Source organism: Passer montanus, unplaced genomic scaffold, assembly GCF_014805655.1.
Source record: "Passer montanus isolate IOZ18808 unplaced genomic scaffold, ASM1480565v1 scaffold34, whole genome shotgun sequence".
NCBI lineage: Eukaryota > Metazoa > Chordata > Aves > Passeriformes > Passeridae > Passer > Passer montanus.
In genome coordinates, this window is record NW_024368152.1 from 2,793,779 (window position 1) to 2,807,532 (window position 13,754).

General features: G+C 38.0%; 1 protein-coding gene across 2 annotated transcripts in view; it reads right to left on the minus strand.

Annotated features, from left to right (window-relative positions):
- DLGAP2 (DLG associated protein 2) overlaps positions 1-13,754 on the minus strand; it is a 446,234-nt gene that overhangs the window by 431,598 nt on the left and 882 nt on the right. The window lies entirely within an intron of this gene.

A 13,754-nucleotide genomic window follows, 5' to 3' on the forward strand; every position in this document is an offset into this window, starting at 1 on the left:
AGGAGGAGCATGTCATATACTTATAAGGAATAGATTCATTACCAACAATTGCTATTATTGGCATGTTTCAAATAGACTCCAAAACAGCCTTTTTCTATGTCTTAACCTCCTGTTGCTGAGCAAGGAATAGAATCAGCAACCATCTCAGGAGATCTGACAAAAATTTACTTATTGATGAGAGAAAAAGAGAGAAAGAGAGAGAAAGAGAGAAGATAGGTACCCCAGCCCTGCTCCAGTGTGAAACTGCACTAAACTAGACTTTTTCTGCTATGAAGATTAAAAAAATAAAAAAACAAACAAGTGTGCAAGAGACAGGACATGCAACTCAAAGTTCATGCAGTGTTAGGACACAATTTTTAATTTTCTGCAGAATTTAGGGCATGAGAACAGCTGATTCAATTACAACTTCATATTAATGAGAAATCAATTCTTTCTGATATATTTATGCTTATTTTAGAAGCATCTTCAGCAACAGTGAGAAACTACAATCATTCTATAGAGAATCATTCTGTCAAGACCTGTTTAATAGTATGGCAAAATTCTCCCTGAATGTATGGGAAAAAAGACTACCTGTACATTTTCCTGGCAAAACTCACCATATTTTTATATACATCCTTTATGATAGAAATCCACCTCTGAGCCAGTCATCCCAAGCTCTGGTGTTGACACAAGCAGCACTTTCCAGGTGTGATGCAGCAAACCTGCCTCAGGGCAAGGCTACATCTCCACTTAGGGCTGCCCAACCTACTCCACTCTCCACACCAAGGGAACCAAGAAGTTCCAGTAACCACTAGTTACTGTCCCAATGGAGCAGCAACAAGATGCACATTTAATCAGATTAACCTCATACCCAGCAACAAAGTCTCAAGGAAAAAACTGAATCTGTAAGTCTGCTTGACCACCATTTCACTTTCCTTTAAAGTCAGCATCACAAAAGCACATAAAATATATCAAATACTGTGAGAAATAATGGATGTAAATTACAAGAAGAAACTAATATATTTCATTGAGAGTCACAGAATTTGCTAGGCAACATTTCCCAGTACTACACATGAGGGACCAGCATTATCCACAAATCAAGCAATGTTCTTATTTACTTCAGAAAATATTCAACATAACAAATGAAAGTACCAACATTAAAATTATAGTGGTAGGCAAGGAGACAATAAAAAGAGAGCATTAGTGGGAAAAAAGCTAGCATGGGAGAGCTACATTAATTTTTATAAAAAACTTTAAAATGCTTCCCTGTTTGGGAAACCCAATCCACTCTGAAACCTTGGACTGTGAGAGCAGGGGCAGAGGAATGGTGATCTCCATAAGCAAGGCAGGAGCATCGCTTTGCACAGCCCAGCATGTGCAGAGCTCAGCCATGTACTGCTAGCACAGGGGAGTTTGTAACAGTGCAGGCAAGGAAGATGCAAACTGAGATTTTAACAGCACCTGACTTAAGAATGGGCTACACAGAGCAGGACTTGGAAGACTTCCTGATGCACACAAGGAAGACAGGGAGAACAAGGTCCAGGACTTAGAGGAAAAGGTATCCTAGCCGAAAGGGAAGCTTGAAATAAAGGAGACAACACCACACCTGTACCTATTAGTACTCGTGCCTTTGAAAGACTTCAGAGTGAGGTTTTTGTGGTTTCAGTAAGTTGCTCTACAGAATGGAGCTATTAATTAGCTAATAAAGGTTGTCATAGCAGGCCTAAGATATGCGGTAAATACTGAGGGTCACTGGATATTTTTTTGCTTATTAAAACAATATCTTATATTTAAAACTGCTTATTGATTTCACTTAGACCAAAAATAATTTCATCTTCTGAAGCACTATTTAAAATAGATCACATATGGTCAGCTGTTTCAAAGGAAATTTCTAAAATTGATGGAAAAGCACATGCAGCCCTGTACAGGATAAACACTAAATCTGTCCCCCTTCTCAGTCTTTACTGGAGATCAGCAGAGAGGATTGCTGACTGCGCTCTTCCCAAACACTGCACCCAGAAGAGAGGTCAGTGTTCCAGTGGCAGGGTGAGCTTTGGAGCTGGTAATTGTGATTTGGCAGCAAAATGCAATATGCTGCCCTGCTTCAGTATGGCCTGAAGACATCATCTTGGATGGAGAAAGCAGAGATCTTCAGGTGCCACTTCTCTCCCATGCCCCTCCTTCAGGGTTCTCAGATGCCAGCAGAGCAATGGTCCAAAGTACTCCAGTAATTCTCATGCCAGTGATTGGGGCAGCTTGCAGAAAGTTCAGAGATGGACAACTCACTGACACCATAGAAGAATGGACTCCCCCACTTACAGCTGGCCACAAGCCCCAAAGATGGCACCATTCATCAGCAGTGCAGTGGCAGGGGAAGAGCCACTGTGGCATTCCGTGCAGTGCTGTTCTGGTCTCAGGCAGCTGGCACACTGCCAGTGGTCATTGATGGAAGGGGAGGCTATCAGACAAAGGGCACTGCACAGTTTGGGCAGAATAACTTGGTGATGCTCTCTTCAACCATCAGCCTCAGTGTTTTGGGGTATTTGGCTACTTTTCTGACAGAAGCAACAACAGAAAGAAAATGCTTTTTCCCAGTTTCACATTAGAAGAAAAGATAGGAACATGGATAATTTGTTCATAAACAACAGAGAGAAGGCAAAAATACAGCTTTTCTTGTAGGCAGTTTTTGGTCTTTATGACTTGAAAATGCCCATGATCATCAAAATTTTGCTCAGAGAGTTAATATATAGAAGTCACCTTTTCTGTGGAAGACTACAGTGAAAACAACTGAAGTATGACACAGCCCAGATACAATGCTAAAACCCAAAACCCTGCTCACACCAAGGTGTGTGCTTAGGGATGCCTTTGCCAGCTGGCACCTAAAAACTGCATCTGAGTTCAGAGGCAAAACCTTCCTTGTTCACTTGTAAATCAAATGGCTGAATTAAAACATTTCAGATACTTCAGATGGCTGGTTTTCACTGGGAAGTAGGCTAATTTGTGAAAGCTAAATACAAATAAGCTGAAGTCTGAGCAACTGACAGCTGAAATTTGCACATAGCCAGCACAGTGCTCTCCAAGCGTGTCTGAAGAGCACTTTACATGTGCTCATTTATTATATAAAAGAAAAAACACAAATGCATCTAAATCTCTAGGATCCATTAGTTTTCAATTTGCTTTACCACTGAAGTTTTTTTCATCAAAGTTGATGGTTACAGCCAGGTACTGCCACTTAAAGAGCTCCCCTTGGTGCAATGACAACATGGGTCTTGGGCAAGATTTAGTTACTTACAAACAGGCATCTGGTATTATTATGGAAAGTTTGAGTTACCTGAGGTGGGCAGACTTGTATCTGTTGGCAGATAGAGTACATGGATTACGTGGGACTCTTCTGGAGCCATGGCTGAAGGGCAGAAGTGTGACTATCTGTAGTCCCTAACATGGCCCTGAGCTCTTCCCCAGTGGCAGGGAAGGGCCACCTTGGGGAGCTGGTGGTCCCTGGGCAGTGCCAGGTGCCCCTGACCTGGATTCAGCCAGGGCTGCGCAGGAATCCTGGAGATGCTACGGCACCTGAAGTGGTGCTGGGCACTAAAGGGAGCCCAGCTGCATTTAGTCAGGTGTAAGCCAGAGCTATCCAATTGCTGCCTCCTGTCAAAAATGAGGATGCTGTGTTCTCCTCATCCCCCAACACACTCAAACGCCATGGAATCAAGAGCAGGTAAAGCAAAGGGCCATTGTGCAAGAGAAAGCCTGCAATATCCATAGTGACCAAACCACAAGTGGGAGCAGGAGGTTTCAGCCGGCCTTTTTACTGCATCAAGAAATGATGCAGTAAAAAGACCTTAATGAAGGCCCAGGTTCAGCCACAAACACACTTGAAAGATATTTTTACATGAAATCACAAATATACATCATTTCAGCACCAGCTGAAATTTCCAAGTTGCCCACTGTGGAAAAAAAAACCAAACAAAATAACAACAACAACAAAAGTTAATATCAAGGAAATTCTGAAAGATGTCGTTTCCTGGTGACAACAGGCAACATTCCAGGAAATTATTTTTGTTCATCTCCAAATAAAAATTTCAAGTCACAAGTGAGGAAAAAACAATTTATACATAACCACTAAATGACCTTTTATCAAATTTCATTTTTTACAGGAATCAGTTCAACTCTGTTTTCATCTTTCAGTTCATGAGTTTCTTCATATATTTATGAACAATTGACTGCCTCTATATGAAGAAAGTGAAATTATTACTAGTTTCATTTTCATAATGACTATATCAATACTACTTTGCTATTGTGCAATATCATTAATTCTATATTATCTTCTGGCTTTCCACTTTTATTTGTTATACTTTTAATCACTTTTTTTTCAGTGGGAATATTTAAGTTACTCTTAAAATTCTAATCTAAGGACACTAAACATGTTGAAAACTTACTGTTTGGTCTGCAATCTTCCCTCTTTCTCCACTCTCCTTTGTGGAACATATATAAATGCTTGGGTATAATCACAATTTGTTGATTAATATACAGTGATTTTTTCTAAAAGGTTTATGGCATACAGATTGAAACAGATTTGTGTTAAAACTATACATGAGAAAATCTATCAAAAAAGAATATCAGATAATCCTCTAGGTCAAACTACATGATTAATAGCTACAGCCAAAGAAACATTAGTACTGGACAGTTAAGAGTAAATTTTCATGGATACAGTTTTTAATAAAATGCATCAGTAAGGTTTTTTTGGAACAGTATTTCAGTGTACCTATCATTCCTTCATAAAAGGGACATCTTGCATGCACATACATTGCTTTTTTTTTTTTATTTTTTTTTCTTCTTGCAAATATTTCAGATGAGATTTCACCAGTGGTAGTGATTACAAGAGTACAAGGCTGGATGATTTTATTTTTTGCTCTGAAAAAATAAAGACAACTAATGATCACATTGATGTCTTCCAGAAGAGAATTCACACAAGAACAACCTGGCTGCCAAGAATACTTTGCTCCTTGTGCTCTAAACTCAGAAACACAGGAGAAGTTTGTCCCATTGGTCAAGAGAAGCACAACTTTCATGGCAAATTTTAGTGATAATAAGTAAGATATTTCTTTAGGGTAACTTGGATCACTCCCATGAAAGATGTTGAAAAAGAGAGACAAATTTTATTTATCATTATGTAGCATTATGAAACTGAAGTTAATAGCAGAATAATGTTTTCATTCAGTAAATGTCTTCTAGGGTTTTGTTGGGGTTTTTTTAATATAAGTTACCCTATTTTATGGGCAATCTGTTTTCCAAGTAGAGAACAATCCAAATGTATCCTGGCAGCTACCTCATTTCAGCTGAGCCTTTTCTATCCATTTTTATATATCAATATACATTATGCAATACTGGTGTCTATTTACGTATAGTCCACGCAATTTTTTCTTATACTCATGAAAACATTAAAGTCTGTCAATCTTGCATGATGCAGTTTCTAAAATGTGTGTGATACCTCAGGAAAGGGATGTTATGAAGTTTCTTCCTTCCCTTTACATATAACCAGAAGAGGCAACCAAAACAGTTATGCCCTGTATTGCACTATTAGGATCTCTCCAGTGCTACATTCTGACTCTTTAATCTATATTCTTGATCATTTGTATTCTTTTCTTCTGCTGGCAAGCAGTACCACATGCATCCCTAAACCCCTCCATGATACTCTCCTTTTTTTAACACTAACCTGGGCTTGCTCCTGTTCTGTTCACCCTGCAGCTCACAGACTGCAACATGAAGTGCAGGAAAACACAAATGTTACCAAGCTGCACCTAGAGCACTGATTGTTCTAGCAGTGAAGCAAAGTGTTAGATTTCATTTCCAGGCTGTAGTCAGAGTGTAAGGCTTTACATATTCTTGTCATTATCAGGCATCACACTGCTTTGCTAAGCTTCAGTGTCCATGTTGGAGTAACAAATGGACATTTGTCAGTAAATTTTAAACAAAATTCCATCCAATTAGGAAGCATACTGCAAAGTTTTTAAAATAATGGTGTACAATTTAAAGAAATTAACAAATGCAGAGACAATATTCTATTAAACAAAGTTCAGAAAAGACATTTGTATCTTTCTTAAAAAAAAAGAAAAAGAAAAATGTATTACATTACTCAGGAGTGCAACTAAATATAAGATTACTCACAAACATACCAGGAAGCTCCTGAAAGAGAGTGCCATCTGAATGTGATATGCTTATGTAGGAGAAACTTTTCCATTTTATTGATCAAAGCATTATTCTACAGCCTAGCATACACTGAGCTTCACAGCTTTGTATTTTGCTTTTCTGCATCACTTTCAGAACAGCAATTAATGACAATTTTGGAAAGTAAAAAGAAATAGAAAAATCCCAGGGAATTGATCAGAGACTGACACTGGTTAGCAAAGTAAGTGTGCTGCATAACTTATTCACAACTAAGAGTATTGGAGAGACTTCCACACTGCTCTAAATCATAAGCACAGTACATGATAAAAATAATAATATATCAGATGAGACATTTACTTGGGTATGCAGAGTACCAAAAAGCAACATATAATGAAAAAGGTATTTTGATATACAATAATTAAGGGGAGAAAAATACATGTAAAAAAAGATAATTCAAAATGAAACAATATAAAAGAACATTAATTTCACTATAAATTACCTTGAGACTTAACACACATTACTATATGACATATTTTACTGGTGAACATAAGAATATTTCCACTGATTTGTCCCCTTTAACAAATTATTTTAGCTGATGAGAAACATTAAGAGGGGGGAAAAGAGAAAAAGTCTGGGAAACATCCAAAATTAATCTATCAGTTTTTAATTTGAAAAGAAAAATAACAACTTTAAAATATTTAATTTACTATTTAGATCTGTTTTACTACTTTGGTCCTCTATTTCCTTACATTCAGATGTCACTGTGTGCCTTTGAATTCATAAAGTAATATATAACTTTCTAAATCTTGTTGCAGCTGAAACTTTGCAGTGTAGATAACTCAAACTTTTTGTGAGAAAAGTCAGTACAACATAAGAATGCATCATTTTACTAAAGGAGATGAGACTGAAAAGTATCATAGAAATTATTTCTCCCTTAGAAGTGTCATGTTAAGATTTTTGAGGAGTACATTATAAACTATCACTTAAGAAAACTGTTATCAAAATAGTTACCATCTCTATTATTATAAAAGTACACTATATCATAACTAATTGCATCCCTTTTCAACTTCATAAAAAGTAATTTCTTCTGAAACACCTCACTTGCTATACTCACCTCTTGCATACTGAATAAGAACTGTCTCCCAATGAGATGGGACACACTAAAAATCCAGAATTCAGGACCAGCAACAAAAGCAATGCTGCATTCTTGTATGTACTGCAGCCTTTTCTGCATATAATGCTATAAACCATAGGACCTTGTGACAAAATTACTCTCATCTAGAAATTGTAGTAAATTGGATTTTCAATAAACTGTTATGAAGGAGCCATGCCTAAGCTACATGTAACATTTTGATTTCTCAGTCTACTAAAACTTGAGGGGAAGGAAAGAGCTTTCCAGTTTATTTATTTAAATTCCAGAAAGGAAAAGAATGTATTTAAATTTCTGCTAAGAAAAAAATAATTTACACTAGTTATTTAAAATGAATCTATTATATATTGAAGCTATTCTCTTAAATAGTTTATCTAGCTCTGAAAACTATATTTGGACTTTTGTGGTATGAATATAAGCTATAGTAGCTACTCCTAAGTGACAGTATTTGTCAACAGACCCTCAAATGAGTGAGATCAAAATCTCAGACTCAAATAAAAATAATGTTATCATTTATACAATGCATAACAGGAAAACTTAACAATCATATTTTTTCAATTCCTTACCTTTAAGTAAAACATTATGGCAAAGATAATCCCAAAATAGCCCAAAACCAGGCCAGATGCTAGATAACAAAGCCACAAGTTGCCATCAAAGACAACATCAGTTTCATGTCCTGCTGCCAGAAAGGGCTGGAAACATCAGAGGGGCTTGAGCTCTCCTCCAGAGGGAAGGTGAAGTCGTGTCATTCTTACCAATGGGAGCCCATCGTCTTCCCAGCTGGAGGATATTAATACTTCTCACTGACACTCAGCTTCTTCTTTCTGTGATGGTCTTCATAGCCCAATTAAAAAAACCCACACATTCTTAAGTCTACGAATTATTTCCTCTGCATTGTGGTAGCATGAGGAAGCCTGGTTAAGAATTGACAGACACATAGTTTTTTCAAGACATTTGGACATACTTTTCCATTTCCTTTTCTAGTATTAAAAAAAGATTTTTCATGTAGCTTCAACTATGCAGGATTTGAAATGCTGCAATATCAACAGAAGTGAATCAAAGGAATAAAAACAAGCATTGTCCTCCTTTCTGCTCATCAGGGAAGATAATTGTTATCAAATTCTAAAACTAAAGAATATATTTCTTCATTTAAGTGAAATCTGGTGTTGCACAGAGGATAAAGGTGGCCTTATACTGCTGCTCTTTGGAAAGAATTTCACTCTGCATGAATGAGGCAAAACTGTTTTCTTTTATCTTACTTGGACTCTGCTTAGACAAATTCAAGAGAATAAGAGTGTTTATGCTCCGTAGCTTTATATCCCAATGACTTATTAATCCATAATCAACAAGAATGGGGAAGTGGAAGATCCTCTGGGTTTTTTCCTTGCTCCCCTATTTTTAGAGTATAAGAAATAAAAGGTGTAGTAACTATTTGAGATTCTTTCACTACTGTCTGCTATTCAGGGGGAAAAAAGAGGTTAAAAGTAACCTCCCACTTGTGGCGACTAAAGCTATTTGTTCAGTGTTATTTTTATAGGCTACTTGTGAAACTAGAAGACAGGCGTGAAAGCTGAGAAGTTCATTCTACTCCTCACTGCCAGAAAAGCAGAGAATAATACAATAGCATACTTCTGTATTCCTGCAGCTGCATGAGCTCTAAAAGCCACCACGTGAGAGTGAAATGGTTTGGACAAAGTTTCCTTTAAGGGTAACTTGGTTATCTGCATCATTAATAATATTGGGTCTGTTTTTTCTGAAAAGTCACCAGCTTATCTGGTGCAAAACTAGTTGAAAAACTAGGAGAATTGCTGGAGACTTTGCTGATATTTTATGATATGCAATTTGCATAACATTAGTAAGGCTTTTAAAAGTTTCACAATACAAGCCATACCATCAAGAAGCAAAGAATCACAGGAAACTTATTCAGTTGACCTCCAATGCACAAAATCAATTTCATGAAGAATCAGCATTTTTTAAAAAAATTTCATGCTAAGGGAAAGTAGATTCCAGACAAGCCTAAACAATTAATTTGCATCCTCACCACACCTTAGGGATTACTGAAAATATATTATCACCTCAACGCCTAAACAATTAATTTGCATCCTCACCACACCTTAGGGATTACTGAAAATACATTATCACCTCAATTAAAGGAGAAAGATAATAAAAATAGTTTTGAATTGTTCTTCTCAATACTGACCTGCTGCCTCTCCAGGACAATGCAGAGTTGTTTCCTCCAAAAGGCAGCATGCCAGAGGCTGAACGCTGCTCAAGCAGCCTCTCAGCTTCCAAGATGAAATACATATCAAAGGCACCTTAATTGACCACTACACTAGAGTGGTGTTCAATTTCTCCTTAAATCTGTGTCTTAGTTTTATGCTTTCCTAACTGCTTTCAATATCATTATCAAGATTTAACCTTTCCATTTTCTAGAATACACTTTGAAATGCAAGAACTTTTGTGTTCAAAATGAGATCAGGTCAATCTGACAACATTAAAATGCTCTTATTTCTTATGACATAACAAATTTACTTTTTAAAGAGAGTATTCAAGATGGAAGATGCAAAATTGAGAGTGGTAAAAGAATTTTGCATGGAGAAGGAGAAGCTATGAAGGATCCAAGATGGGGAGCTATAGATAGACAGAAAGCTCTAGAGTATACTTAAGCTCTTTCTATTATTTGTGCAAAGTCTAAAGCTCTAAATTACTGATTTTTGTCTTGTTGGATTTATGCATTTGATCATATTTTTGAGATGTTCCACTACTGTCCATTTATCTATGCACAGTGGTTGCAGCATCTCCTGAAGATAACAGACACTGACTCCCCTTGTGAGACGAAAGCCTTCATCTATGGAATGCCTCATGTATTTCTGCTAACTGCTTGTGTATGCTACCTTTACTATCAAAAATAGAAAGAAAGTCTTTTATGTCATAGAATTATATGCTTATAAAGCCACAAAAAATTTAGAGGGCTTAAGGCCAATGCCATTTTGGAAGTTATTTGCTGTTCATTTTCAAAACTGGCAAGGACAGAGAAATGTGACAAACACAGAATGAAAATGCATGGAAGATAAGTAAATTTTATGCACAAAAGAAGTATTTAAGAGAGTACAGTGAGAAACAGATAAAGGCAAAGTGAGACCAAATATATATGCATGCGTGGAAACACTGATTGAGAAATCTAACTGCAGTGATTTCCATCCTCTCATCACAACTGAGCGTGTACTAAATGAATAAACTGCTACTTGACATTTTCTAAATAAATATCATGGGAAGAGTACTTATTTTACTGTAATGAATCATTTCAGCCTCTCCAACAGAAAGTAGTTGTGATGAACTATAATCTGTTCTGGGAAATATAGTTCTTTAATGGAGATATATATGGACTGAAATATGGGAAGTTGTGTTCTCCAACAAGTCTACTTTAAAAGAGATTCTGATTCATCCATGCCCACTTCTACTTATATTTGATCATAGCTGTTGACATACTGTATCTGCCATGCTGAGAGCTATTTCTCTACTAGAGGTAAGAAAGCCATATGGTTCGTGGATGACTATGAATTTTTGCAAGGCAAACTGAACTAATATGTGTATTTTTTTTCCTGTAGCTATTCAAACAAAACTATCCATTTAGCAAACAGAACATTTTCAATTCAATGGGATATTTTGGCCCATGTAATACATATCTAAGAACTGAAAGTCTTCCTTAAATGCAATTGCAATTGATGAGCTAACAGTGACTTTCTGCATTAGTGGTCCTCTCATTCACCATGCATGGTTAGATATAAACAAATTCACTGTACTGATTAAGTGAAGCAGCAAATAAGACTTGTCTTGTTCATGGAGTAGAACCAAAACATCTGTTTTTGTTTGACTGATGAAGATTCAAAGGACCCCCAGTGGTACACCTCATAAAAAATCAGCAGGTTATTTGAGGGGTTATGTTCTTTTTATTACTAAAACTTCTCATAGGATTATCGTAGTTATACAAGGAAATTGCTTTGACTGTGTGTAATTACAAACAGGGAAAAAAAGTTCTTGCCAAAGGCAGGTGTAAAATAGATTTTACTGTCCTTGTTAAGGCACAAAAAACCATGCCAAGAATTACTCCGAAGTCCACAATTTAGCCAGGCAAAGCTCACAATCAAGCTGAAATTCAGTCATCCAGACTGCATCTACAAATACTTCCCATTAGAACATCTGCTGTCAAAAAACCCTTTCATAACTGTGACATGATAAGTGGACAAGGACAGGCAACGTTCAGGGGAGCTTGCAGAGGGCACCCTCTGGGCAGAATACTGCTTGATGTTCAGACACAGTGGAAACTGGACATGCAAGCTTTCCTCGGGATCAGCTATGAATCCCTCTATTCAGGGATATGTTTCTTATATCATGCAGCAATTATTATTGAAATAAGTTGTTTCATGTATTGGAATTAATTTGGACTATAACTATTGGTTTACCACAATGGACCTTGAAATTTTTGTCTTGCTTTGGTAACTTATAGTTTCAACAGCTTGGCATTGCCAACAGTATCACGATTAATATTTGTGGGATCCTGCCACACACAAATGTGAAATCCCAATCCCATTAAGTCATTGTGGTTATCATCATTGATTCAGCAAGTCTTGGATTTGACTGTGATTTTATGTGTTACATAGAAAAAACACATACAAAACACATTCTCCTCAACACCTCTGTCAAGAGCAGTCTGTGTTTGCTGATTGGTAAATGCTTGCTTAAAGCACTTATGACTTCACTCTAAGTGTAATTTCAATTTGCACCAGGAATTTTAACTCATTTCAGAGGGACTGGAAATTCTAAAAATTATTAGAGGTATGCCCTATACCATTCTAGTGCAAACTAGATATATGACTAATTAAATGCAAATAGCACTTTATAGTACTAAAATGAAAAGCTAAAAATTAATCTAAAATAAAATAATTTCTTTTGACAATCCTAGATTTTAGTTCATGTGTTACTGAACAATGGCATAATATATGCATTCTTTAATTTAGGAATATTATGTCAGATCATACAGGGTCTGCCTCGAGCACTCAGAATTAAATCTCCAATGTATAACATTGTAATTCATAAAACTATTAAACATTGTCTGAGTCCATTTTAACCACATAACACACATGTTGAAAAGCATGCAAAATGATTGGGGAAGAACCTCTGAAATATAAATTATATGATCAGCTCAGCATTGTAAAAATAGCTGCACACAGTAAAATTAAAACTTGCAGTTCTGAAATAAAGGGTTTTATGCAAACCATCTGGAAATTACCTGAAAGTATTGCCCTATTGCTGAAAGCACAGAAACATAAAACTTCAACTCTTCCTATTTTATGTGGTTTCTGGATAAAACATAATGACGGAAATGTAACAAATCAGAGATGTGAATGGCTGATACCTCAAATACACGTGCATTATAAAATATTACCATTCATCCTCTGGTCTACCCCCGAGCTGCTTTTTAAAATGCCCAGTACCATCAGTATGCCCCCTTGACACATCCCACAGTACAAAACATTCATTTACTAAGACTCCACATGAGACTTTTCCATCATCTGCACTTGGATCTGCACTGGGTCACACTGAGGTGACCATTGCTCCTCGCAGGATGCCCGCTTGCAGTCGTCTACTACCTAAATGGCTAGAGGTAATCCAGTGTTTCAAATTTTGTTAGTGCTCCGCTTGTGTTGCTACTGTGAAGCAGAGAGAAATAGTTACAAAACACTCCAGCGCTAAGAAGGGCACTTGCTTTCACAGCCGTGATCCTGGGCTCACACCAGCGAAGGTGACGGGAGCACTTGGTCCCATTCTCAGCGCTTTAATCTGGAAGAGAATCAAGTATCACCTGCTCCCAAGGCACATTAAGGCTGTGTAAGAATGTGCCGTAACGCAGCAAAATTGGAAACAAACAGTAGGTTGTCGCCGTAAATCAGAACCCTTTAAGTCTGAGGGAAGTTGAGGCCGAAGCACTCATAGATGGATTTATGGCTAAACGCCAAGCTGTACGGCACCGGCACCGCTTAGAACTGGGACACCAGCAGCGGCAGGAATTAGGTTACGAAGGCGACAGAAAGCGGGGCGGTAAAAGAAAGTCCCTTTTCTGCAGCTTCCGCCGGCTGGAAGGGTCTCCCCACTCCCGTGCCCCGGACCGATCCGTACCGGCCCCGCAGCAGCAGCGGGTCGGGCCGGGCCGGGCCGGGCCGGCGGGGACCGCCCGCCCCGACGGTGGCGGACGCCGGGCGGTTTGCCGGCCCCGCTCCGGGAGGCGAGGCGGGCTGGGGCGCGCTGCGCTCTCATTATGACACTGGGTAATTATTTTATTTCTCCGGCAGACGGTGTTTCAGAGGACCGCGGAGGCGCTCAGCCAAGCCGCCCGCGCACGCCGCCCTCTGCGTGGCGAGAGGCAGCCGCGATCGCCCCTCGCTGACCGAGGGCAGCG